The sequence below is a fragment of the Eptatretus burgeri genome, chromosome 6 (assembly GCF_056783735.1).
Source record: "Eptatretus burgeri isolate ZD-2024b chromosome 6, Ebu_testis_v1, whole genome shotgun sequence".
In the NCBI taxonomy this organism is placed as follows: domain Eukaryota; kingdom Metazoa; phylum Chordata; class Myxini; order Myxiniformes; family Myxinidae; genus Eptatretus; species Eptatretus burgeri.
Window position 1 is genome coordinate 38,379,467 of NC_140966.1, and position 25,402 is coordinate 38,404,868.

General features: G+C 44.8%; 1 pseudogene across 1 annotated transcript; it reads right to left on the reverse strand.

The window, feature by feature from the left end:
- Positions 1–22,850: 22,850 nt before the first annotated feature.
- LOC147024577 (uncharacterized) lies at positions 22,851–24,753 on the reverse strand (annotated as a pseudogene). Its single transcript, XR_015059086.1, has 3 exons — positions 24,329–24,753; positions 23,700–23,850; positions 22,851–23,532 (listed from the first exon to the last, which is right to left on the reverse strand). The product of XR_015059086.1 is annotated as an uncharacterized LOC147024577 (transcript).
- Positions 24,754–25,402: the final 649 nt, after the last annotated feature.

Consider the following 25,402-nt stretch of genomic DNA (forward strand, 5'->3'; position numbering starts at 1 on the left):
CCGAATTATTTTCTCACCCGCCCCGACCGCGGGCCTGACAGCCGTTGCACTCCCTCCCATTGGTTCGGAGTCTCTGCCACGTGGCGTCGCCATAATGCCCGCCTACAGACATTGGCCCATTTGCCACATCTCACCCTGCATCTCTTTCATTCTGTTCGTGTCTCCATCCATTTTGTTTTCCATCTGTTGGGCATTCGTATCCATTGTTTCGTTCATGCCTCTCATTCTGTTTTTCAACTGTCGTGCAGCTGTTTGTATTTCTGTCAACATGGCGAATAGCTGGGCCATGTCGGATGCACTCAGCTGAGCCGTTTCGGCAAGGATCGGGGGGTTTTGGCGGAGAGGGGGAGGGGAGGTGTCATACACTGCGGCCGCCGCCGCACCTATTTCGCGCTCTGGGTTCAGTTGGGGGAGTTCGTGCTCCTGCACAACCAACATTTCCTGCACGGGGATTTCATCCTGGACCATGGATTCTACACATTCTAAATCCATTTTGAATACCCCCGGCTCCCGCTCGCCTTGAGACGCCATCTTATTTCTCGTAAAGGGTTAATTTGAATCGCTCGTAATTTGGAGGGAATCGGGGGTCGCTCCTCTCACCCCTGGACCGATTCCCGTGAATTTAGCTGGAGACAGGAGAGCCCGTTTTCCCGCTCTCCGACACCAGTGCCGCGAAGAGGGGGATGGGTTTGTATCCCACTCCTGACACCAGTGTTGCGAATTCGCGCCCGCCGGCGTGCGAGCGGCCACGTAACTCGAATCGCGGCACGTCGCCCACCGGACGGACAATTCTGTCGTGACCCTCTCGGACTAACGCCGGGAACTAGTCACGGGTGGTCCTTTTGGCCTCACCACGATCGTGCCAATCGGCCCCCCGCATGGGATAGGGTTGTTCGCCAAATTCGACCTACCTAAGTACCCACACGGAGGGTAGACTGGGCGATCGCACCTCGCCACAGGTCGACCCCGGACACGGGCCACTTAAGCGACCCGTTCCGTACTATCGGGATAACCGAGCGGTGTTATCGTCAACCTCGACGGTTCTGATTAATTATCGGGCGTATTTAGCCCACTACCAACCCTTTACGTGAAGTAAGATGGAGATTCAATTAAAGAAAAGACGAAGCGAAACGGGGAAAAAAACAGTTCAACATAAGGCACATTTATTCCGCGGAAAACGGAAAGCACACATATACAATTACAACAATTATGCACCAAAAGCAAATGTAACAAAAGGAACACAACAATTATGCACCAAAAGCAATTGCAACAAAAGAAACACAATGCAGATCTACTACCGACTACGCGAGCACACAGCAACACTTACACAGTTTTACTTTGCAGATGGCGCCGACAACACATATACTCAAAAGCAAAAGAAAAAGGGGCCACCCTCGAATACAAGGGGGCAGACGTGGTCTGTGGGCGCGAGACCGCGTAGATCCTACCCGTCATGTGATGAGCCGCAAAATGGCGACGGTGCCCCGACTCCGCGCTCCTCTGCGGGTTTCGTTGGCACTGCTTGGAATGGGGTGGGAACGGGGCCCCCTTTGCGCACTATCTCAGCGCGGGGGAAACAGGGGGGGTTGTTGATGCTCTGGGGAAAGAGGATAGCTGGCTTGCTTGGGTCCCGCGACGAACGACTCCACTGCGCCCTCGACCGCGTTCCCGGCTTCCCCTCTCTGCAGCTCCCCGGCAGACTCCGAACCCCGACAGACCGACTCTCCTCCAGACCCGTCTTGCCTGCTGCTGCCACACTTCGCCGCTGCCACACCTCTCCAACTCGCCCGAGCCCGAAACAGAAACTCACTGAATTTGCCCTGCGCTCGGCGCTTTATAGTACGACAGGAGAAACCATATGCAGATTTCCGGATCAGGATGGGCTCAGGGGCGGAGCCACGCTCGCCCATTGGACGGAGGAAAAGTGGGCGTGAACCTCCCCTGATCCTCGAATTTGCATATATCGATTCTACTCCGACGCGCCTGGAGGCGGGGCCAAATCGCCCCGCGCTTAATGATTGGACGGATCGGAAGTGGGCGTGAATCATTCCTGATCCGACTTCCCCTCGGAAAGGCTGCTCTTTGTACCCGCGGCTCAGCGCGCGCCCTGTACGAGGCCAGGACAGCCCGACGCTCGGCGTTCACAAGCGGCGCGGGAATGGCGGCAGAAGGAGGAGAGGTGTAGGTGGTGGAGGGTTTATTGTGGCGGTGATGGCCATGGCGACCCTTGGAATAGCGGTGATGCGATGTTTACGCAGACGAGCCGTGACGGTAAAGGTCGTGGCTGTTGGCGTTGTTGTTGTTGTGAAGCGGCATTGCAGTTGGTGCTTGTTGTGTGATTGCGGTTGAGACGTGGTTGGTTCAAAATAAAGATAGAACAGAAAAACGGCTATCTTAAAGGGTCGCAGCCCGAATGAATCACATTTATTCCCTCTAAACAACGGGTTTAGGGCTAACTACACATGTACTTGCAGAGATATCTCACCTACGGGACCTGAATGGTGGTTTGCGAATTTCCTCAACCACAACAATATATATATATATATATATATATATATATATATATATATATATATATATATATATATATATATATAATGGTCACATTACAACTCTACGTACAATTTGTTGTACTTGTATGGGGGGGATTTCAGAGCTGTCTCATAATGGTGTGTGCCGTACCATGTTGGTTATATTCACTTCCCTGGCAACGACAGCATCAGTAGCTCAACAATCTAGCATATTTATCTCGATATTCTGACTTACTGCAAAGGAAGGTTATGCTAAATTTTTAGCCCTGTGAGGTCTTATTTACCTTTTCTCATTTGTTTAGCTTGCCAACCAATATGGCATGTATGCCTGAGCACTGCATCATGGGTACTTGAAACCCCTCTGGACTTGAGGACCCAAGGTGGTGAGTGCCAGAGAGCACATGGTGAATACTTGTAGGGAAATTGGCATTTGTGAGAACCCACCAAATTATGAGTGTAGTGGTAGGTACATTACAAACGAGCCACTCCACCCGCGAGTTGGGTAGGGTCACGAAACTGAACCTTTGGCAGATGCAGTTTAACCTAAAGAAATGTAGGGTGCTGGGGATGGGAAAGAATAATGAAAATAGAGATTACATGTTGCAAGGGGCAGTCTTGGAGTGTGTCACACAGGAGAAGGATATGGGGATGGTAATATCGGCGGGGGGTAAGCAGACACGACAATGCCAGGCAGCTATAGGTAAAGCAAATAGGGTTTTTAAATAATTTATAAATCGAAAGAGGTGGATTTAACTCTATGCAAGAATATAGTGATGTCTTGTCTGGAATATTTTCTGGGGAAGAGCAGAGCTGGTAAAAATGCTTTCAAAAAAAACAAGACAGATTACAGAGGGATTGTTTTCAAGAATTAACTGGAAGGGCACTCGGAGAGCGCATAGTCTCGCCTCGCACGCTCATTCTGAACGACAAATACCATCGTTAACTGAACACGCTACTATTATGACCCACTGTTATGGCCAAAATACCCATGTCACATACATCACTTTATGTCGCTTTATTGATTGATTAATTATTAGAATATTTAACGACCACTTTTGTACACATTTAGGCGAAATTTCATCAAAGAAGATTAATATGAAAAGAAAAATTCAAACTATATTCCCCCATTGCTAATCGATCACATGATCATAATTGAAATTTGTTCAGGGTGCCGGCGACAATTCACCAACTCTTCGTCAAGGACACCGTGGGATGTTTAACATCCACCAACTAATGCCAGCAGATGGGACACCCACATTAATGATGCTGCACACCCTGCTGATGAAAGCCTGAGATGACAGTTTATAGCTGAGCTGAAATTCAAACCCAGGCTCGACAGCTGCAAGACAAGTGTGCGTACCTCAAGGCCATCCTGCCACCCATCTTCGTCAGCCATTATTTCTGCTTATATATGACGTAACAGAAATAAATAAAATAAATCACTTCCATTTCGTTGTGAAGCTCGGTGTTGGATGCTTTGGTTTGAACCTCTGCTGAAAACGAGTGAAATGAAACATTTAGAAAATTTCGATTTAATTATTCTCATTCCGATTTCAACATCACCAGAGTGCATTGTTGGTTCACGAAAAATATTTTCACGAAAAAAATAAGTGACCACTATATTCGTTATTGGAGTGTGTCTGTCCGTCTGTCTGTCTGTCTGTATGTCTGTCTGTTGGGTAGTCGATCTAGTCTACCCTTATTATGTGTATTTCCGTCGATATGTTTGTCTGTCTGTCTGTTGGGTAGTCGATGTCGTCGAGAAAAAAAAATTGAGATTTTTTTTTTCTACCCTTATTATCAGTATTTCCGTCGATATGTTTGTTGGATTCGCGAGATATCCCTTATTGTCGGGTTTTCCGTCTGTGTGTGTGTGTGTGTGTGTGTGTGTGTGTGTGTGTGTGTGTGTGTGTGTGTGTGTGTGTGTGTGTGTGTGTGTGTGTGTGTGTGTGTGTCTGCAACGCGAGGCTCCACAGCACAAACCAGCAAACCGATTTCGATTAAACTTGGCGAACAGGTGCCATATGAGCTAGGAATGTGCGCGTTTGAGTTTCGTTGCTAAGCAACCACCTGTTGTTATGCAGCGGCCGAAAAACCGCGTTCACTATTTTCAATACTTGTCCTACAGTTTTGAATGTGTAGAAACGAGACTTCGGAATTAAACACTTCGAGATACTGTATTTAGAAAATTTTCCTCGAGCCGATTTTTGATTTAGGTTTTATTTTTCAAATGGTAGTCCTTCAAAAATAGGGTGTCTATTTACCGTCAGTTTTTAATGAGGGGCTTAGGAAAGTGGGCGGAGGTTAGGGAAAGTGGACGTGGTTGATGAAAAGTGGGAGTGGCGTAGGAAAGCGGGCGTAGCTTATGGGAAGTGGGCGTGGCTTATGAAAAGTGGGCGTGGCTTATGAAAAATAATGTGTGGCTCAGGAGGTGGTCAAACAAGAGCATTGAGAGAAATTTATCGGGTTTTCCGTCTGTTTGTCATTTACACTTTCCTCCATCTCCACTCTGAGGAGTGCCAGTTGGCAAAATACGCAATTTTAGGAAATTGCTTGCCAGGCAGAGGAACAATTGTATGGGAACCAATACGTCTTGGCAATGAATCTTCGTCGGTGGATCGGTCAGAATGAAAAGCATCGTATCCAGCGCTTCGATCCTAGCGGATCCCTCGTCGCCTACCGGCTTGTCTGTTGGGTAGTCAATCCAGTCGGAAAAAAAAACCAGAGAGTTGGTGTCAAAGCCACCCAATGCTCGCCTGTTTATACATATATCATTTTTAAAAGACAAGTCTAATAATTAATATTTTTTATAAAGCATTGCAGTGAAGCATAATTATAAAGCAATATATGTATTTGCATATTGTAATCAGTAACAAGAGCGCAAGTGAGCACAATATACACCCTCACAAGAAGGTATATGCAGAATTGTGCTCCAACATGGAAAACAGCATCCTGGTTGCCATGGCAACCACTTTAGATGACGAACGTATGTCGCTACACACAGTCTCTACAGTCTATACCTATGTACCAAATATTAAACGTGAAAGTTGAAAACTTTGGGAGTTAGAGTGTGGACAGGAACTGATGGAAAACAGCATCCTGGTTGCCATGGCAACCACTTTAGATGACGAACGTATGTCATGACACACCGTCTCCACAGTCTGTACCTATGTACCAAATATGAAACGTGAAAGTTGAAAACTTTGAGAGTTGGAGTGCGGACAGGAACGGATGGAAAACAGCATCCTGGTTGCCATGACAACCACTTTAGATGACGAACGTATGTCGCGACACCGTCTCCACAGTCTGTACCTATATACCAAATATGAAACGTGAAAGATGAAAACTTTGGGAGTTAGAGTGCAAACAGGAACGGACGGACGGACAGACGACCGGTATCACATAATACTCCCCGATATATATATAGTCCGGGAGCCAACCGATCAAAATTAAAAAAAAATTGCCCGGTCTGCTATAAAATTTTTGTGTTGATTTTCATAAAGAGACACCCTTTGAGTATATGAAAACCAATGTTGGCAATGGTGAAACTCTTGCGCAACAACACAGTCAACACTTTTGCGAGCCCCCTCTGATAACACAATGTTGGCAAAAGCGAAGATGTAGGATGGGGGTAGGGGTAATTCATATTGTCCTTAAATCATAACCACTAAACCTATATACACAAATGACCCCTCATATTAAAGAGGAGTTCATTTCCTATATCACAATTGGTGTAGATTTAACCTACCTACAATTGACAAGGTTATATGTCAAACAACAAAAGATTTATGCAACTCAGAAATGCTTGACTATCAATGGGGTCAGGAACAAGAACATACTTTTACATGCCATGGTTTTAAGGAAGATAAAATTAGAAATGGATTAACACAATATTGTGACATGAAACATCCTCTTCAGAGGAAGAGTCACTCTCTGAAACAACTCCACCACATGAACCTCTCTGACGAAGGCATATGCATGTCACTCAGCAAGGCACAGCAGCCTTTTTGCATGAACATCGTTTCAGACATTTGGATAATTTGCACATGCAAGACACCGTTTTGTCTATGTTTGGCTTGGCTGGCTTAGACATGAGAATTGGGACCAGTTTTCCATTGATAAGGGTTCTGCCAAATGTTGTGGCTGGGGGAAGTGCTCGGTCACTGAGATGTGCACGTCTATACAGAAGCAATTGATACAATGCTCTTAAAACAAGGAAGTAAAACGCATCTTCTGTTGCTGGCAGTGACCTAAGGTCTAATTTTGAAGAGACAAACATATGCTGCCTGAGGGTATCCAAACAGCTGAACCCTTTTTGGCCATGCAGAGCAGTCCAGTATACTCTGGCCTCATCAATGACACATTCTGTTGCTGCCATTTCACTATCTCTTCCAAAATCAACAAGGTGGGGAAGGTTTCCTATCAGTCCCAGAGAAACCTGTGCCGCTCTTCTTTTCACAGGAACACAGGCATCATCCCAACTGACTGGAAGAGGGGCCTTGTTGTCCCTCTCTGAAAAGGGAAGGGTGATCGCCAAGACTGCAAAAACTACCGAGGGGTGACGCTGCTCTCAGTGCCGGGCAAGGTCTTTGCTCGGATAATTCTTGATAGGGTTTGCCACCATCTGCTTGAGCACCAGCGTCCAGAGCAGTCAGGCTTTACACCAAAGAGGTCAACGATTGACCGTATCCTTGCACTTCGTGTCCTCACCGAACGCAGACGAGAGTTTCGGCAGGGGCTGCTTGCAGCCTATGTTGATCTCTGTAAAGCGTTCGATTCAGTGAATCGGGATGTCCTCTGGAGGATTCTTGGTCTTCGTGGGGTGCCACCGAAACTGATCGATCTGATGTCTGAACTCTACTCTGGTACTGAGAGTGCTGTGAAGTGTGGTGGTACCATCTCTGACTTGTTTCCAGTTGTTACTGGAGTTCGTCAGGGATGTGTACTTGCCCCCACACTTTTCAGCACTTGTATGGACTGGATTCTAGGGAGGATGTCGGAGAGATCAAGTTGCGGTGCATCGTTTGGCAATGTCAAGATCTCAGACCTTGATTTTGCAGATGATGCAGTCATCTTTGCGGAGACTTTAGACATCCTCTTGGGGGCCCTCGAGGTGCTGAATGAGGAGTCGGAGCCGTTGGGATTACGGATTTCTTGGGTCAAAACTAAGATCCAGGCTTTCGGTGACATCTTGGATGCTGCTGTCCTGTCTGTGTCTGTTTGTGGTGAGGATGTTGAGGTCGTGCAGAGATTCACTTACCTTGGCAGTGATATTCATGTCTCCGCAGGTTGTGAGCCGGAGGTCAATAGACGTCTGGGTCGGGCCTGGGGAGTCATGGATTCACTGGATCATGGGGTGTGGCGCTGCCGGTACCTGTGCGGGAGGACGAAAGTCTGGGTCTTCAGGTCCTTGGTACTTCCAGTCTTGCTCTATGGGTGCGAGACTTGGACTTTGACCAAGGATCTGAGACGGAGACTTAATTCCTTTGGTACCAGGTCTCTTCGGAGAATCCTTGGCTATCGCTGGTCGGATTTTGTGTCCAACGAGCGGTTGCTGAGAGAGACTCGGATGAGATTTGTTACCTGCATAGTCCGTGAGCGTCAGCTGCGGCTGTATGGACATGTGGCTCGTTTTCCTGACGCTGATCCTGCTCACCAGATTCTCTCAGCGAGGGAGTCTCATGAGTGGGAGGCCAGTGGGCCGACCACGTGCCTCATGGTTGCAGCAGGTTGACCATCATCTCAAGGAGATGGGGATGGGCCTGGCATCTGCCTGGGGGATGGCCAGACGGAGGCCCCTGGAGTACCGGCGGAAAGTGGACGCAGCGACGCGCTGTTCTGGCACATGCTCCCATACCTGACCTGACCTCTTCTTTTCCCCTTCTGAATGGGTAGCTCACTGTGTCACATCCACACAACACATATGTGCACAGAAGTGTGGCTGCGACATCAAGAGGATTTTCTGGTACTTCTTGCTCAACACTTCTACCAGCTCATGAATAGGTAGGTATTGATTCTGCCGTTGTATCCAGAGTTCTTGCAATGTGTTCAAGCAGCAGAAGTGATATATACACAGCATAATTATGTCTGTATCTGTTGCATGCACAACAGCTCAATGGTGATCAGGATATTCCACACAATATGCAAGATGAGCAATAATCCTTGTGTCTGCCTCTTCATGTTCTTCACAAGGTAAGTCCAGAACTGAACTTGATGCTGATGTGATGGAAAGAGTGTGACCTTTGTTTTCCATCATACCACCAAGAATGATGGTCACTCCATCCGGAATAGCTTCAGGACTCTCACAAAGGGAAGTGCCAATGAAGTTCTGAAGATTTCCTTTATTTCTTGGATTCTTCATGAATAAATTCCAGTCCGGAATTTCTAGACTCTTGGATGGTGAGAATTGTCTAGCCTGGTCTGTCTGGTTTCTCCTCTGCTGCTCATCACCCTTCAAAGTATGGCTATCATCAAAATCATACTGATCACCAATGATGTTGACACAGTTGCACATTTCAGGTTTCAACTGCAGGATACACCTGCTTGCGAAGATACAGCTGGGGAAGTTCACCAAATGTTTTCGCACCCATTTTTTGGTATTTATTTACAAATGCCATTGTGTCTACCAGATAAACTGTGTATAGGTCACTCTGTGGTAATGATGGCAGCTGTAAAACAACATCCTGCTCAGCTTCAGCAATTAGCACTGCCACGAAATCAGACTCGTTGCCTTTGCGCATTACAACCCCCTGTGCTAAGCGTGGATCAACCTCAAACAGGGATGATGGGTAGTCTGTCCACTCATGGGAAAATGCAATCTGTCTTGTGACTGGGTCGGCATCTCGATAGAAACACAGCACACGTGTAGTTGCAGTCTCATCTTGATAGATCCTGATTAAACTCTGTTTCCTTGATGGTTTTGATTTCTTCTGTGAGGAGAAAGTTACCAGCTTCAGTGGTTCAATCTTAATAGAGACCACCTCTTCTGCTTTCATAATGGCTTCCATGCCCTTAGCTTGAGCATGGACCAAGTCTTTTGAAGCATCCTTCTCACCAGTTGCTCTATTGAGCAGATCCACTTGGTTGTTACACTGGAATGGGTTTATCATCTGCTGGCATATCACTTTCTTGATCTCCTCAACATGCATATGTTCTTCTGTTGCCTGCTTCTGTGTTTCTCCATGATGAGTAGATTCCTGTTGGCCTAGATTAGCCATAGACTTTATGTTCTCTGATACAGCTGTGAGAAATGGTGCTGTCTTCACATATTTATCTCGAGCAGCTGGTGCCTGAGATATGCGTTTGAACAGAGATGTCTTCCCTTCATTGTTGTATGTCTGCTCCAGGGCCATGTCACTCCAAACACCATTGAATTTTCCTTTGGAAGAGTGAACTGTGAAGTACCCAACCTGGATCCAGCAAACCTTAACCGAACTGTGTTCAATAGAGTAAGAGGATTTTGGGGGTAGGGGTAACTTTGGTTGACAAAAATGTTAATTTTCTCTTTAAAAATTGATAGAACTCAATCAAATTTGCTGTTTTAATTAGCCATGGATACCATGTTCATATCACATTAAGAGAAATTAGTATTCTAATGCAGCATCTGCCTATGATAAGAAAAGTTCTAAAGGCCATCTTCAAAAAACGTTATTTTTAAGGCATTTTTCACAAAATTATGTACTTTTACGAGGTTTACTTTCACAAAGGCAATTTTTTTTTGTCATTTTACAATGCACTGATTGAATTCTTACATTTAGTTCACATTTATTTTTCATGAATGTGATTTTTTAATTTTTTAGAAATTTTATTGACAATTGCTGTTTTATCAAATTTTTCAAATCTTCCTCAAACAAAAACGGCCGCCAAAATTTTTCGCAAGAGCTTATGAATTGCCAACATTGGTTTTCATGAACTGCAAACATATATCTAAACATCCTGGGGGTGTAAAATTTTATAGCAGAGGCTGTAAGGTCCAACCCTAAAACAGCCTCGTACACAGGTTGGCTCCCGGACTAATATATATATATATATATATATATATATATATATATATATATATATATATATATATATATATATATATATATATATATATATATATAAATATATATATATATATATATATATATATATCTTCTTCTTTCGGCTGCTCCCGTTGGGGGTCGCCACAGCGGATCATCCGTATGATCCGCATAGTGATTTGGCACATGTTTTATGCCGGATGCCCTTCCTGACACAACCCGGGTCGCCTCTTACGACACAGGGATATGGTACACCTATTTTAACCGGGGTATACACCGGCCCAGTATACTGGTACTCATTTTTCCGACCTCGGAAGGATGACAGGCTGAGTCAACCCCCTGGTGTATTAATTCAGTGGCCCAACGGGGCTTGAACTCAGGACTTTTTTGATCCCAAGCCACTGCCCTAACCACTGCGCCAACACCAGGCTTTATATATATATATATATATATATATATATATATATATATATATATATATATATATATATATATATATATATATATATATATATATATATATATATATATATATATATATATATATATATATGTATATGTATATATATATATATATATATATATATATGTATATATATACATGTATATGTATATGTATATATATATATATATGTATATGTATATATATATGTATATGTATATGTATATATATATATATATATATATATATGTATATATATATATATATATATATATATATATATATATATATATATATATATATTGTTGCGGATTCGCGCCCGCCGGCGTGCGGGCGGCCACGTAACTCGAATCGCGGAACGTCGCCCACCGGACGGACAATCCCGTCGTGACCCTCTCGGACTAACGCCGGGATGACGTACGCAAGCGAGCACGTGGGGGCATCGTGCATTGCACGGCACGGACCTCGCGCTCGCTGCTGGGTGAACCCGGCACGGTTCCCGAAACATCTACAGCCGCTACTCGGCTTTTGTCCCTCACATGTCGCCGTCGTCGTCTCCATTCCACCCACGCACACCTGCGTGTTACGACGCTCACACTCCACTCCATTACATTCGCCCCGGGAGACGCGGCTGCATGTTCACACATGCCCACCGACATCTCCCTCACACACAGCGACCTTGCACACGCTGTCTCTCTCACACTCGGCCGCTCACTCACGCATGCCATTACCCTTGCACACGTAGCTCCACTCACTCGCGGCCTTTCACTCACTCGTGCCATTTCCCTCACACAAACCATACTACTCACACACGCGGGGGCACTCGCTCGCGGTGCCTCATCCACACACGGCATGCTGGGAAGCACGATCTTCTGCACACTTACCACCACACCACTCACACACGGGGTCGCTTCCGGACACGGGGTCTTTGTCACCCACTCAGTCGCTCTCACACACGCCCTTGCACCCGTGCTATGCGTGCGTTGCAGCACGCATTTCTCCACACTCGTGAACACACACCTCGACACCACACACACCGGGACAACCACACTGGGGATTCGTGTCCCCACAAGGGTCTCCGGTGCCTCTAAACCCCCCAAGCTCTCCGTGCACCTGTCCACAGCACTCCTCCCCTCGACCTCGCAAAGCACGACCGAACCCACCTGGTCGTGACTCGCCTCAAGGGGGCATACTCCCTCCCCTCGTTCCTGGAGGAGGCCATCCCGCTGCTCGCACTGGGTCTCCACCCAGTCCACCAGCTCACCCCCATTGTCCTCCACTACCTCCGTGTGTGTGTGTGTGTGTGTGTGTGTGTGCATCTCTATCCCCGTCTTCATCGTGTAGTTTTCCCTCTATCATTCCCATCTCCCGTGTCTCTGCCAACTCAGTCACCTCTTCACCCTTTACCTCCCTTGTCTCAACTATTATTTCCGTCTCTTCCCTTGTTATCTCCCTCGTGCACGTCTCCGTCACCCCCAATTAGTTTTTCCCTCTCGGTCACCGTCACTCTTCTCGCCCAACACGTCCCCCGAATTATTTTCTCCTTTCCAGCCTCCACCGCGGGCCCGACAGCCGTTGCACTCCCTCCCAGCTCGTTCGCTCCTACACGTGGAGTCGCCATTTTAAACTCCCTGGTAACGGCCTTCATGCCCGCCTGCAGGCTTCGTCCCATGTTCTGCGTCTCACCCCGCAGCTCTTTCATTTCTTCCTTTATTTTGAGTTCGTTTGTTTCCATATTCACCTTCACTTCGTTTGTGTTTGTATCCATTTTCGTTTTCATTTCGTGCATTTGCTTGTTCATGTTTGCATTCATCTTTGCCAGCATGGTGAATAGCTGGGTCATGTCGGGTGCGTTTGGGTGAGCCGTTTCGGCAGGGATCGGGGAAGGGTTTTGGTGGAGAGGGGGAGGGGAGGTGTCATACCCCGCGGCCGCCGCCGCACCTATTTCGGGCTCTCGGTTCAGTTGGGGGAGTTCGTGTTCCTGCACAACCAACATTTCCTGCACGGGGTTTTCATCCAGAACCATGGATTCTACACATTCTAAATCCATTTCTAATACCCCCGGCTCCCGCTCGCCTTGAGACGCCATTTTATTTCTCGTAAAGGGTTAATTTAAATCGCTCGTAATTTGGAGGGAATCGGGGTCGCTCGTCTCACCCCTGGACCGATTCCCGTGAATTTAGCTGGAGATAGGAGAGCCCGTTTTCCCGTTCTCCGATATCAGTGCCGCGAGGAGGGGGATGGGTTTGTATCCCACTCCTGACACCAGTGTTGCGGATTCGCGCCCGCCGGCGTGCGAGCGGCCACGTAACTCGAATCGAGGCACATCGCCCACCGGACGGACAATCCCGTCGTGACCCTCTCGGACTAACGCCGGGAACTAGTCATGGGTGGGCCTTTCGGCCTCACCACGATCGTGCCAATCGGCCCCCCGCGTGGGATAGGGTTGTTCGCCAAATTCGACCTTCCTAAGTACCCACACGGAGGGTAGACCGGGCGATCGCACCTCGCCGCAGGTCGACTTCGGACACGGGCCACTTTAAGCGACCCGTTCCGTACTATCGGGATAACCGAGCGGTGTTATCGTCAACCTCGACGGTTCCGATTAATTATCGGGCGTATTTAGCCCACGACCAACCCTTTACGTGAAGTAAGATGGAGATTCAATTTGAGAAAAGACGAAGCGAAACGGGAGAAACAGTTCAACATAAAGCACATTTATTCCGCGGCAAACGGAAAGCACACATATACAATTACCACAATTATGCACCAAAAGCAAATGTAACAAAAGAAGAAACAACAATTACGCACCAAAAGCAATTGCAACAAAAGAAACACAATGCAGATCTACTACCAACTACGCGGGCACACGGCAACACTTACACAGTTTTACTTCACAGACGGCGCCGACAACACATATACTCCAAAGCAAAAGAAAAAAGGGGCCACCCTCAACGATAAGGGGGCAGACGGGCCTGGGGCCGAGACCGCGTCGAGCCTACCCGTCTGGTGATGAGCCGCAAAATGGCGGCGGCGCCCCGACTCCGCGGGCCTCGCTGGCACTGCCTGGAATGGGGTGGGAACGGGGCCCCCTTCTCACACTATCTCAGCGCGGGGGGAAACAGGGGGGGTTGTTGATGCTCGGGGGAAAGAGGATATCTGGCTGGCTTGGGTCCCGCGACGAGCGACTCCACTGCGACCTCGACCGCGTTCCCGGCCTCCCCTCTCCGCAGCTCCCCGACTCTGACACGAGCGCAGACCTCCACAAAGCTCCTTGGCTTCTCCAGACTCTCCGGACCCCGACAAACACTCTCTCGACTGATTTCGCTGCCGCCACAACTCTCCAACTCTTCCCTCGATTCGCCCCGCGCTCGGCGCTTTATAATGCGACAGGAGAAACCATATGCAGATTTTTGGATCAGGATCGGCTCGGGGGCGGAGCCATGCTCGCCCATTGGACAGAGGAAAAGTGGGCGTGAATCATTCCTGATCCTCGAATCTGCATATATCGATTATACTCCGACGCGCCTGGAGGCGGGGCCAAATCGCCCCACGCTCGCTGATAGGACGGAACAGAAGTGGGCGTGAATCATTCTTGATCCGATTTCTCGGAAAGGCCGCTTTTTGCACCCGTTGCTCGGTGCGCGCCCTGTACGAGTCCAGGATCGGTGCCCATAAGCGGCGCGGGAATGGCGGTGATGCGATGGTTGCGAGAACGAGATGTGATGGTAAAGGTCGTGGCTGTTGGCGTTGTTGTTGTTGTTGTTGTGAAGCGGCGTTGCGGTTGGTGGTTGTTGTGTGATGGCTGTTGAGACGTGGTTGGCTCAAAATAAAGATAGAACAGAAAAACGGCTATCTTGAAGGGTCGCAGCCCGAATGAATGACATTTATTCCCTCTAAACAATGGGTTTGGGCTAACTACACATATACATACAGAGATATCTCACCTATGGGACATGAATGGTGGTTTGCGAATTTCCTCAACCACAACAATATATATATATATATATATATATATATATATATATATATATATATATATATATATGTATATATATATATATATATATATATATATATATATATATATATATATATATATATATATATATATATATATATATATATATCTATATGTTGGGCGTATAAAAAATAGTGTGGTAGATAAAAACATGAGAAAGGAAACTAGAGGGGGAGCACTCGGGAGAGTGCAAAACCTGCGCCGCCAATACTGCTGGGTCACTCAAGTGAACCTTATATCTTATTCATTAAATATGATGTCAACAGTGCTGACAGTTATAGTTCTTTTCTCCAACATTTTTTTTTTGGGGGGGAGGGGGGTTGGAAATCACTTAAAACATGAATAAATGCAAAAAAAAAAATTTTCTCCAACAATCTTTTTTGGGGGGGGACCAAGTCCAAAATCTAATGGCATGATCCTTGGACCATACCTAACCCCCTCACCAAGTTTCGTCGAAATCCTAATCACTGAAAACATGTAGAAATGCAAAATAAGAAATCGAAATTTTGCTGAAAAAAAAGTTGCAAAAACTTTTTTTTTCTCTAAAATTTTAGGTGGGGTTGGAAATCACTGAAAACATGTAGAAATGCAAAAAAAAAATTCTCTATTTTTTTCTGGTGGGGGGGGGGTGGAAATCACTTAAAACATGTAGAAATGCAAAAAAAAATAAAAAAATTTTCTCTAACAATTTTTTTTGTGGGGGGGGACCAAGCCCAAAATCTAATGGCATGATCCTTGGACCCCCACCAAGTTTCGTCGAAATCCTCCACTTAAAACGTAGAAATGCAAAAAAAAAATAAAAAAAAATCAAAATTTTGTTGAAAAAAAAAGTTGCAAATTTTTTTTTCTCTCCCAATTTCTTTTGGGGGGTTGGAAATCACTTAAAACATGTAGAAATGCAAAAAAAAATTCTCTAACAATTTTTTATGGGGGGGGGACCAAGTACAAAATCTAATGGCATGATTCTTGGACCATACCTAACCCCCCCCCCCCCACAACCAAGTTTCGTCGTAATATTGTTCACAAACAAACAAACAAACAGAAAGGGGTGAAAACAGTAACCTCCGATCTTCGATGGCGGAGGTTAAAAATAACTTGCATCAAGAAATTTAACATTTTCACGCTCACACTCACGCTCACGCCGGGGGTATCACTATACCTTATCTCTGTTCTTCGAACAGGCGAGCTAAAAATAACTTGCATCAAAAAATTTAACATTTTCACGCTCACACTCATGCTGACGCTCATGCCGGGGGTATCGCTCTAGCTCCCTGTTCTTCGAACAGGCGAGCGAAAAAAATTTGAAATTTGTTCTCCCCTTATTACCAGTTTTTCCGTCGATATGTTTATCTGTTGGGTAGTCGATCTAGTCGACAAAAAATAAATAATATTTTTTTTTCTTGAAATTTGTTCTACCCTTATTATCAGTTTTTCCGTCGATATGTTTGTCTGTCCCCCTGTTCGATCCAGTGCTCCGTTAATACAATGGCGATTTCGATGATACTTGGTTGGTCGGTTCATACCATGACCGAGTTGTGTGCAAATGAGAACCGTTGCTATGGACACCACCATTGCAGCAACGGGACTTTGAAATTTTTGAAAAATCATAAAAAAATTAATTTTTCGAAAATCAATAATCGGGCCACGACCGACTGCAGGCCGTACATTCAGACATATTGTCAAAAATTTCCAGCCGGATCCTATGAAAACTGTCGGAGAAGATAGACTTTGAATGAACCCTGGTCGAAAACAATAAAAAACGAAGTTCGTTATATCTCAGAGACTATGAGTCAGATATACATGAAACTGGTATGGTAGGTTCATGGTATGTCCTAGTTATATGTGAGAAAAAACCGTTTCAATGGACCCCTGCGTTGCCCAGCAACGGCCGAAAAACCTCTATGTGGAGGTATTTTAACGAAAAAACAATCTGCAGCATTAACCCTTGAAGCTAGAATCATGAATTTTCTTGTGCTTAATCCTCAGGTCATTCCCCCATCCAACGGGCCCATCGCGTCAGGTTATATTGGGTAGGCGACTACCCAGGTCCGCCCACCGGCTTGTTTGTATGTCTGTCTGTATGTGTGTATGTCTGTCTGTCTGTCTGTTGGGTTGTTGATCGAGTGGAAAAAAATTTTCAATTAAAAAAGTTTATTTTGATCTGCCCTTATTTGTTGGTCGTGGTGTCGGTATGTTGGGTAGTCGATCCAGTCGAAAAAAAAATTTTTTTTTTGATCGACCCTTATCAGTATTTCTGTCGATATGTTTGTTGGGTAGTCGATCCAGTCGAAATTTTTTTTTTAATTTTTTTTGTTATTTGTTCTTCCCTTATTATCAGTTGTTCCGTCAACATGTTTGTTGGTCTGTCTTGAAATGGTCGATACAATGGCGTTTTCGATGAAACTTGGTTGGTTGGTGCATACCATGACCTCGTTGTGTGCAAATGAGAACCATTGCTCTGGACACCACCGTTGCCGAGCAACGGGACTTTGAAATTTTTGAAAAAACTTAAAAAAAATTCGAAAATTGAAAATCGTGCCACGAGCGACTGTGGGCAGTACATTCAACCACATTGTCAAAAATTTCCAGCCGCATCCTATGAAAACTGTCAGAGAAGATAGACTTTGAATCAACCCTGGTCGAAAACAATAAAAAAAACGAAGTTCGTTATCTCTCAGAGACTATGAGTCAGATATACATGAAACTGGTATGATAGGTTCATGGTATGTCCGAGTTATGTGTGAGAAAAAACCGTTGCTATGGACCCCTCCATTGCCTAGCAACGGCCGAAAAACCTTTCAATGTGGGGGTATTTTAACGAAAAAACAATCTGCAGCATTAACCCTTGAAGCCAGAATCATGAATCTTCTTGTGCTTAATCCTCAGGTCATTCCCCATCGAACGGGCCCATTGCATCAGGTTATATTGGGTAGGCGACTACCCATGTCCGCCTACCGGCTTGTCTCTGTCTGTATGTGTGTCTGTCTGTATGTCTGTCTGTTGGGTCGTCGATCGAGTTGAAAAAATATTTTTTTTCAATTAAAAAGTTTTTTTTATCTACCCTTATTTGTTGGGTTGGCGATCCAGTCGAAAAAAAAATTTTGTTCGGAAATTTTTTTTGAAATTTGTTCTTCCCTTGTCAGTTTTTCCGTCGATATGTTTGTCTGTCCGTCTGTCCCGCTGTTCGGTCCAGTGCTCCGTTAATACAATGGCGATTTCGATGAAACTTGGTTGGTCGGTTCATACCATGATCGAGTTGTGTGCAAATGAGAACCGTTGCTATGGACACCACCGTTGCCGAGCAACGGGACTTTGAAATTTTTGAAAAATCATAAAAAAAATTATTTTTTCGAAAATCAAAAATCGGGCCACGAGCGACTGTGGGCAGCACATTCAGCGATATTGTCAAAAATTTCCAGCCGGATCCTATGAAAACTGTCAGAGAATATAGACTTTGAATGAACCCTGGTCGAAAACAACGACAAAAGAAGTTCGTTGTATCTCAGAGACTGAGTCAGATATACATGAAACTGGTATGATAGGTTCATGGTATGTCCTAGTTATGTGTGAGAAAGAATCGTTGCTATGGACCCCTCCGTTGCCTAGCAACGGCTGAAAAACCTCTATATGTGGGGGTGTTTTAACAAAAAAAACAATCTGCAGCATTAACCCTTGAAGCAACAATCATGAATTTTCTTGTGCTTAATCCTCAGGTCATTCCCCCATCGAACGGGCCCATCGCGTCAGGTTCTATTGGGTAGGCGACGACCCATGTCCGCCTACCGGCTTGTCTGTCTGTATGTGTGTCTGTCTGTATGTCTGTCTGTCTGTTGGGTAGTCGATGAAGTCGAAAAAAAAATTTTTCGAAAAAAAATTATTTTTGATTACAATTTTTTTTTGATCTACCCTTATTTGTTGGTCGTGGTGTCAGTCTGTTGGGTAGTCGATCCAGTCGAAAAATTTTTTTTTTTGATCTACCCTTATCAGTATTTCCGTCGATATGTTTGTTGAGTTGTCGATCCAGTCAAAAAAAAAATGTTTTTTTTTTTTTTTGGAAATTTGTTCTTCCCTTATCAGTTTTTCCATCGATATGTTTGTCTGTCTGTCTGTCCCTCTGTTCGGTCCAGTGCTCCGTTATTTCAATGTCAATTTCGATGAAACTTGGTTGGTCGGTTCATACCATGACCGAGTTTTGTGCAAATGAGATCCGTTGCTATGGACACCACCGTTGCCGAGCAACGGACCTTTGAAATTTTTGAAAAATCATAAAAATATTATTTTTTCGAACATCAAAAATCGGGCCACGAGCGACTGTGGGCAGTACATTCAGCCATATTGTCAAAAATTTCCAGCCGGATCCTGTGAAAACTGTCGGAGAAGATAGACTTTGAATGAACCCTGGTCGAAAACAATAAAAAAACCAAGTTCGTGATATCTCAGAGACTGAGTCAGATATACATGAAACTGGTATGGTGGGTTCATGGTCTGTCCTCGTTTTGTGTGAGAAAGAACCGTTACTATGGACGCTTTTGTTGGCTAGTAACGGCTGAAAAACGACTAAATTTGACTTGATCGACTCCCTATGTCCACCTCCCGGCTTGTCTGTCTGTCCTGAGCATAGTTCCGTCGGCTTTGATCCAATCCTGATAAAATTTTGGTGGGAGGTTTATATAATGATCAAGTTGTGTTTTCCTGAGAATGGGTGTGATGCGCCCATTATGGGCGGAGCCACGCCCAAAAAATGTGTTTTTAGGGGGTAGCCGATTTCAATTTGCATCTTTTCCTCGGAGGTTTGTCGAATGTGACAGGGGTTTGGGTATTTGGTTAGCCCAATGGCACCTGCATAGCTCCACGGAGCTCGATTTTTCATTTTCGTCCCAAGGTCACAAGGTCATGAACTTAGAAAATTGCGAATTTTGACATAAAAATCCATCTTCTCCGAGTGGTTTGTCGAATCTGGCAGAGGTTTCGCTATTTGGTTAGCCCAATGGCACCTGCATAGCCCCATGGAACTCGATTTTTCATTTTCGTTCAAGGTCAAGGTCACAAGGTCACGAACTTTGAAAATTGTGAATTTTGACATAAAAATCAGACGACTGCCCAAACTTTGAGAGCTCGGATGACAATATTTTTTGATGCATAATCTTGAGGTCATTCCCCACCTGAAGTCTTGAAACCATTTTGCTCTACACCTTGCCCGTGGCGCCGCCTTCAAGTTTGTTTTTACACTGATTTCATCAAAGTATGGATAATCCGATGAGTGCGAAATGCCATATAGCCTATATGACGTTATATTGTTCCTGGAATGTTCCAGAGGAAGTTTTGCACCAAACGTCATAATCCTTGACCTTTGACCTTTAAAGTTCACAAAGGTCAAATTTTCAAAGTTGTGGGAATCAAACCGGGTTTTTGACCTTCTTCGGCAAACTAACTCCAATAAGCTATAGTACATATCCTGTTTCCTTATTTTAATGTCCACAACATTGTTTTGTGACCTTTAAAGGTTATGCGAAGGTCAATTTTTGAAAGTTGTTGAACGAAACCGGGTTTTCGACATTTTGCAGCTAATAACCTGTCACTCGTACCACATCATGTTGATCATTTTTATAACTTGGTCAAACATTATCACATTGTCTCATCCTTGACTTCTGAAACAATCTACATCGTCAAATACCGCTCGTCATCTTCAGACTTGTTAAGTTGTTTAAACTTTCTTTATATTATTGTGGAAAAATGCCAGGGGCATAGAGAAGGCCCCTTTTATATGGTACGTGTCATTTGGCAAACTCTAGAAAAGAAGGGATATTCCATGGCTTGTGGAAAATGCCAAACGAGAGAAAGAGGCACATTCAAAAAAAATCTCGTGTGTATGCTACACTTACCTTTTGGTCTTTGGAGGAACGAAGAAATGCTCCAGAAAAGCTCATATAAAGGAGTGCTAATTTAAAAAAAATAAATTAATCACAAACATGCACATTATCTTATGGGTTTTCGTTGTCAAGGTACACACACACACACACACACACACACACACACACACACACACACACACACACACACACACACACACACACACACACACACAAACTTTACGTATTGACAGGTTTTCACCTGTATTTGTAGGGCGACCCTTTATATGAGCTTTTCTCGAGCATTACTTGGTTCCTCCGGAGGAATTTTAAGTCCCCATGTTAAAGTTGCATATAGAAAAAGATTTATAATACCGAATACCGCTGGGTGGCACTAAATGATACACATTCACATTGAGAATTGGGGTCTCCCCACCCTGAACCCCCTCTCCCAGATATGTTACCCAGACAGAAACCATACTTGGGGTACCCTGAAGCAACATGCAAAATTTGGTTGGATTTTGGTTCAGTCGTTGTTGAAGCATGTACTACTGTGCAGTACCAACAAACAAACAAATTCACTTGTATTGTCTCGATGAGGCATTTTTACCCGTCGCTTCACTGATGGCTTTAATCAGAAGACATGTTGTACTTCACAAACATTCTGCTCCATTCCCCCTATCATTTGCATGAGGGCATCTTCCATCTACTGGAAGGAAGCCAGCATCAACTTCATCAGCTCACTCATTATGGAAATCATTATTAACGGCTACGATTCCCACGTTCTTGCGGGATGCCGGGGGGAAGTTTGGCTCAAGTCCTTCACGAAACGGCTGACTCGGCCTGACGGTCGACTCAGGTTTGAGCAGTAATTTGTCATTTGACCATGGTACTGTCGATGGCTTGCCTCACTCTTCACGAATGACACTGTGGGTGGGATATTTGACGTCCACCAATTAATGCCAGTAGAGGGGATGGAAAGTTTAATGATGGTGCACAGACCCTGCCTGTGAAAACCCAACATGATATTTTATAACTCGGCCAAGATTCGAACCTTGGCAAGACAGCTTAGAGGTGAGTGTGCAGACCTCTCGGATGGCCTGTCACCCATCTTCATCAGCCAACCTTGCTGCTTATATATGGCATGAGGAAAAAAAAAATTTGCTTCCATTTTACTGCGAACATCCTAATTGGATTATTTGGTTTGAACGTCCAATTAAAATGAGCAAAATGAAACATTTTGAAAATTTCGAATTATTCTCACGCAGATTTTAACATCACCGCAATGCATTGTTTTCGTTTCGACTTTCTTTACACTGTTAAAGAAAAACATTTGTAATCGTGTCTATCACCAGGTTGCACTATATGATACACATTTACATGGGGAAAATTGGGGTATTCCCCCCCCCAACCTGAGCCCCCTCCCGGATATGCTACTCCGATAGAAACCAAGCTTGCTGCACTGCAAAATTTGGTTGGATTTTGTTCAGTCGTTTTTTTAAGCATATAATAAAAAAACAAGACATTGTGCATAGCACGATACTTGTGAAATCCATAAAACATATTTGACCTTAAAAATAATTGCTGGTTGAATTTAATGACCAAATATGCAAATGCTGTTCAAATTTCAAGTCAATCGGATGAAAATTGAGGATTTTAGAAATTTGTCAAAGTTGTTGACCTTTTGACCTCTAACACAGCAGCCATCTTGCTTTTGACGAACTCGACCATGTGGTGAAGTTTCATGAAGATCAGTTTAAAATTTTGACCTGTACATGATTGACATACAAACAAACGGACAGAATAATGCACAAGACCAACCAATATACTTGGAAAATGTTCCATTTTTGCAAGTAACAAATGTACTTCACTTTTATAGTATAGAAACAAGATAAACTTTGTTTTCCTCACCCTCATCCCTCCATCTCTCTCCTCTCCCTGTCGGTCCATATCCCCTCCCACAAATCAAGCATTAAGACACAGAGGTAATGAAAAGCACTTTTAATGACAAACATGTATAAAATAAATATAGCACAACACCGTTCCCTGGCAAGTATTTTAAAGATTATATAAAATGTTAAATATTTTCTGCAAGATAAAGCGTCTGGAAAGATGCTCATGGGCTTTCCAGCATGGCCCCATCTCTTTGCTCTAGGAACCAAGTACTGTACATATGTTATTAACAGAAGCAGCAAACAAGAAGAAAGGACCCCTTCCAGGGCACTCCCTCTCGGGACTAGTCCTGGCTATCTCAGGCCGGTGTGATCTGAGGTTCTTGGTTGGACCTACCAGAAGCCAAAAAAAGAGGAGCATATTTGGGCAAGTTGTTTTGGAACAAGTTCACATGGAGTCACAACATTGTCGACCAAGCCGAGTTTCATGGTGTTGTCCCAGATAGCTGGGGCATGGGATAGGATGGGATGTGGTCGTTACTTTCTGGTCTCATGTCCCGTGGAAAAAATGGCATCAACAATTGTTTTGTTTCCCCCCCCATTAAATGCTTTCTGCAGCGTGTTGTTGATGACGTATCCGTCTCAATGGCTGAGTCCAACGCGCATTTGCAACATCGTCCCGAATCTGCGGATCTCCATCCTCGTCCACCAGATCATCCGGCAATTCCCCACTGTTCGTTGTAGCATCTGGGCAGGCACCCTGCTTCAGTAGATAGCTGCATGGTGTAGAACAATGGTCAAGGATCAAGGTCGATTAAATCTGCGATCAGCGAGTGTGATTGGGAAGGGGTGTTGGGTAGGGGTGTGATTGGGGGGGATTCGGGGAAGGTGCGAGTTGTGTTTAAAGCATACAGAAAGAATAATGCTTTGATTAGATCCTCACCGCACGACCTCGGCATTGTTGTTGGCACAGGCAAAATGTAGTGGGGTCCACCCTCGATCACTGCGGGTGTCCAACTCTGCATCATAGTATAGCAGGAGCTGCACGCAGTCCACATGCCCTGCAATCGCAGCCTCGTGCATTGCAGAGAGACCTGCACAAGTCCATCTAAGAGTCACGACAATATACTCATCTATGACAATGTGTGCGTTTTTATCCTCCATAACTCCAAAACGATGAAACATATCAACCCGAAACTTTGTGTGCTTTCCAACAGAACTCCAAGGGAGTGCAGGAATGAAAATTGGGTGTTTGGGTCAATTAAAACACCCCTTATGAAGATAATTAACGGTAAAAACAGAAACAGCGAGCTTTTTGTCAGTCTGCATTTAACTCGTATCTTCATCTTAAATAACACAACAATGCCATTGTTATGGAAATAATATTATGATTTGCAAGTCTGTAATATACCCACACTACTTTGGTGCCCGAACCCGACATAAATTTAACTCATTGCAGAACTTTTTGCCAAAATATGTTGTCATTCCCATTAGGAAACTTCAAACCAACTTACAATCCTGTAATGTGATGAACAGCACGGATTACTCGACAGTCTGCACTCAGTCACGTACCGGATGGGTTGACAGCATCCAGCTTGACCTTGGAGGCACGAATGAAACGTCCCACCTGCTCCAGGTTGTTCTCTCGAATATGATCCTTGAAGAGTACATCCGCGGTAAAGTTCACGTTCCGCTGGGGCTTCTTGTAACGTCGGGCAGGTCCCTCATCCTTCAACATAAACGAGAGTTGCCGAGGCCGCAAGTGCGCATAAGTTCGCATCATGGGAGATGTGTCCGATTCCGAGCAAAAAGAGGAGAAATGTGCTGTGGGTAACCGCAGCGGAGATCTGCATGCACTCAACGAAGGCTTGCCGTCAACAACACGAGTGCTCTTTATAGGATTTCCGTGAGGGGAGATAGGTCGAAGGCAGAGAGGGAAAGCTGAGAGGTGGAGGAGTGAGAGGGCTGTCTCTTGTTGCCATGTAGCATGCACCACACACACTGTGTCCTATCCTTATATCGCTCGCTGTCCATGTGATAGATAGTTAAGGGTCGGATGCCAAGAGAAAAGGGAGCTCAAATAGCCAGGGGGGTCGGATGCCAGGAGAAAAGGGAGCTCAAACAACAGGAGGTTTGGGATGATAGCGGTTAGGGAAAGGGGTGGTTGGGGGGGTGTGTTTAGGTCATCTGTTTCCAAAAACGTGGACTGGATGAAGGTTGGAGTAACTCTCAGAACGAGTATGGAAACAAGGCAATGTTTGGTGTCCCCCTGTACAGTATCATCTTTAAAATTTGATTAAACAGCTTATATTTTTATAGCATAATGGAAAAGTGCAATTTACTTTCATAAACTCACACAGTGCAATATATATATATATATATATATATATATATATATATATATATATATATATATATATATATATATATATATATATATATATATATATATATTTAGTACAACGAGAAACATATGTTCTCTTTGAGAACGGCTTGGGAGGGGGAGGAGAAAATTAATTTGTGCCCGGGCTGGTAAGACCTCCTCACCTGCAGTAGGGGTCAGGTAACATTGTGCGCTGACGAAACTCGCAAGTCATAAACCCACCCTCGCCTGGGAAAGGTTGGTGGTGGTGGTGGTGGGGGGGG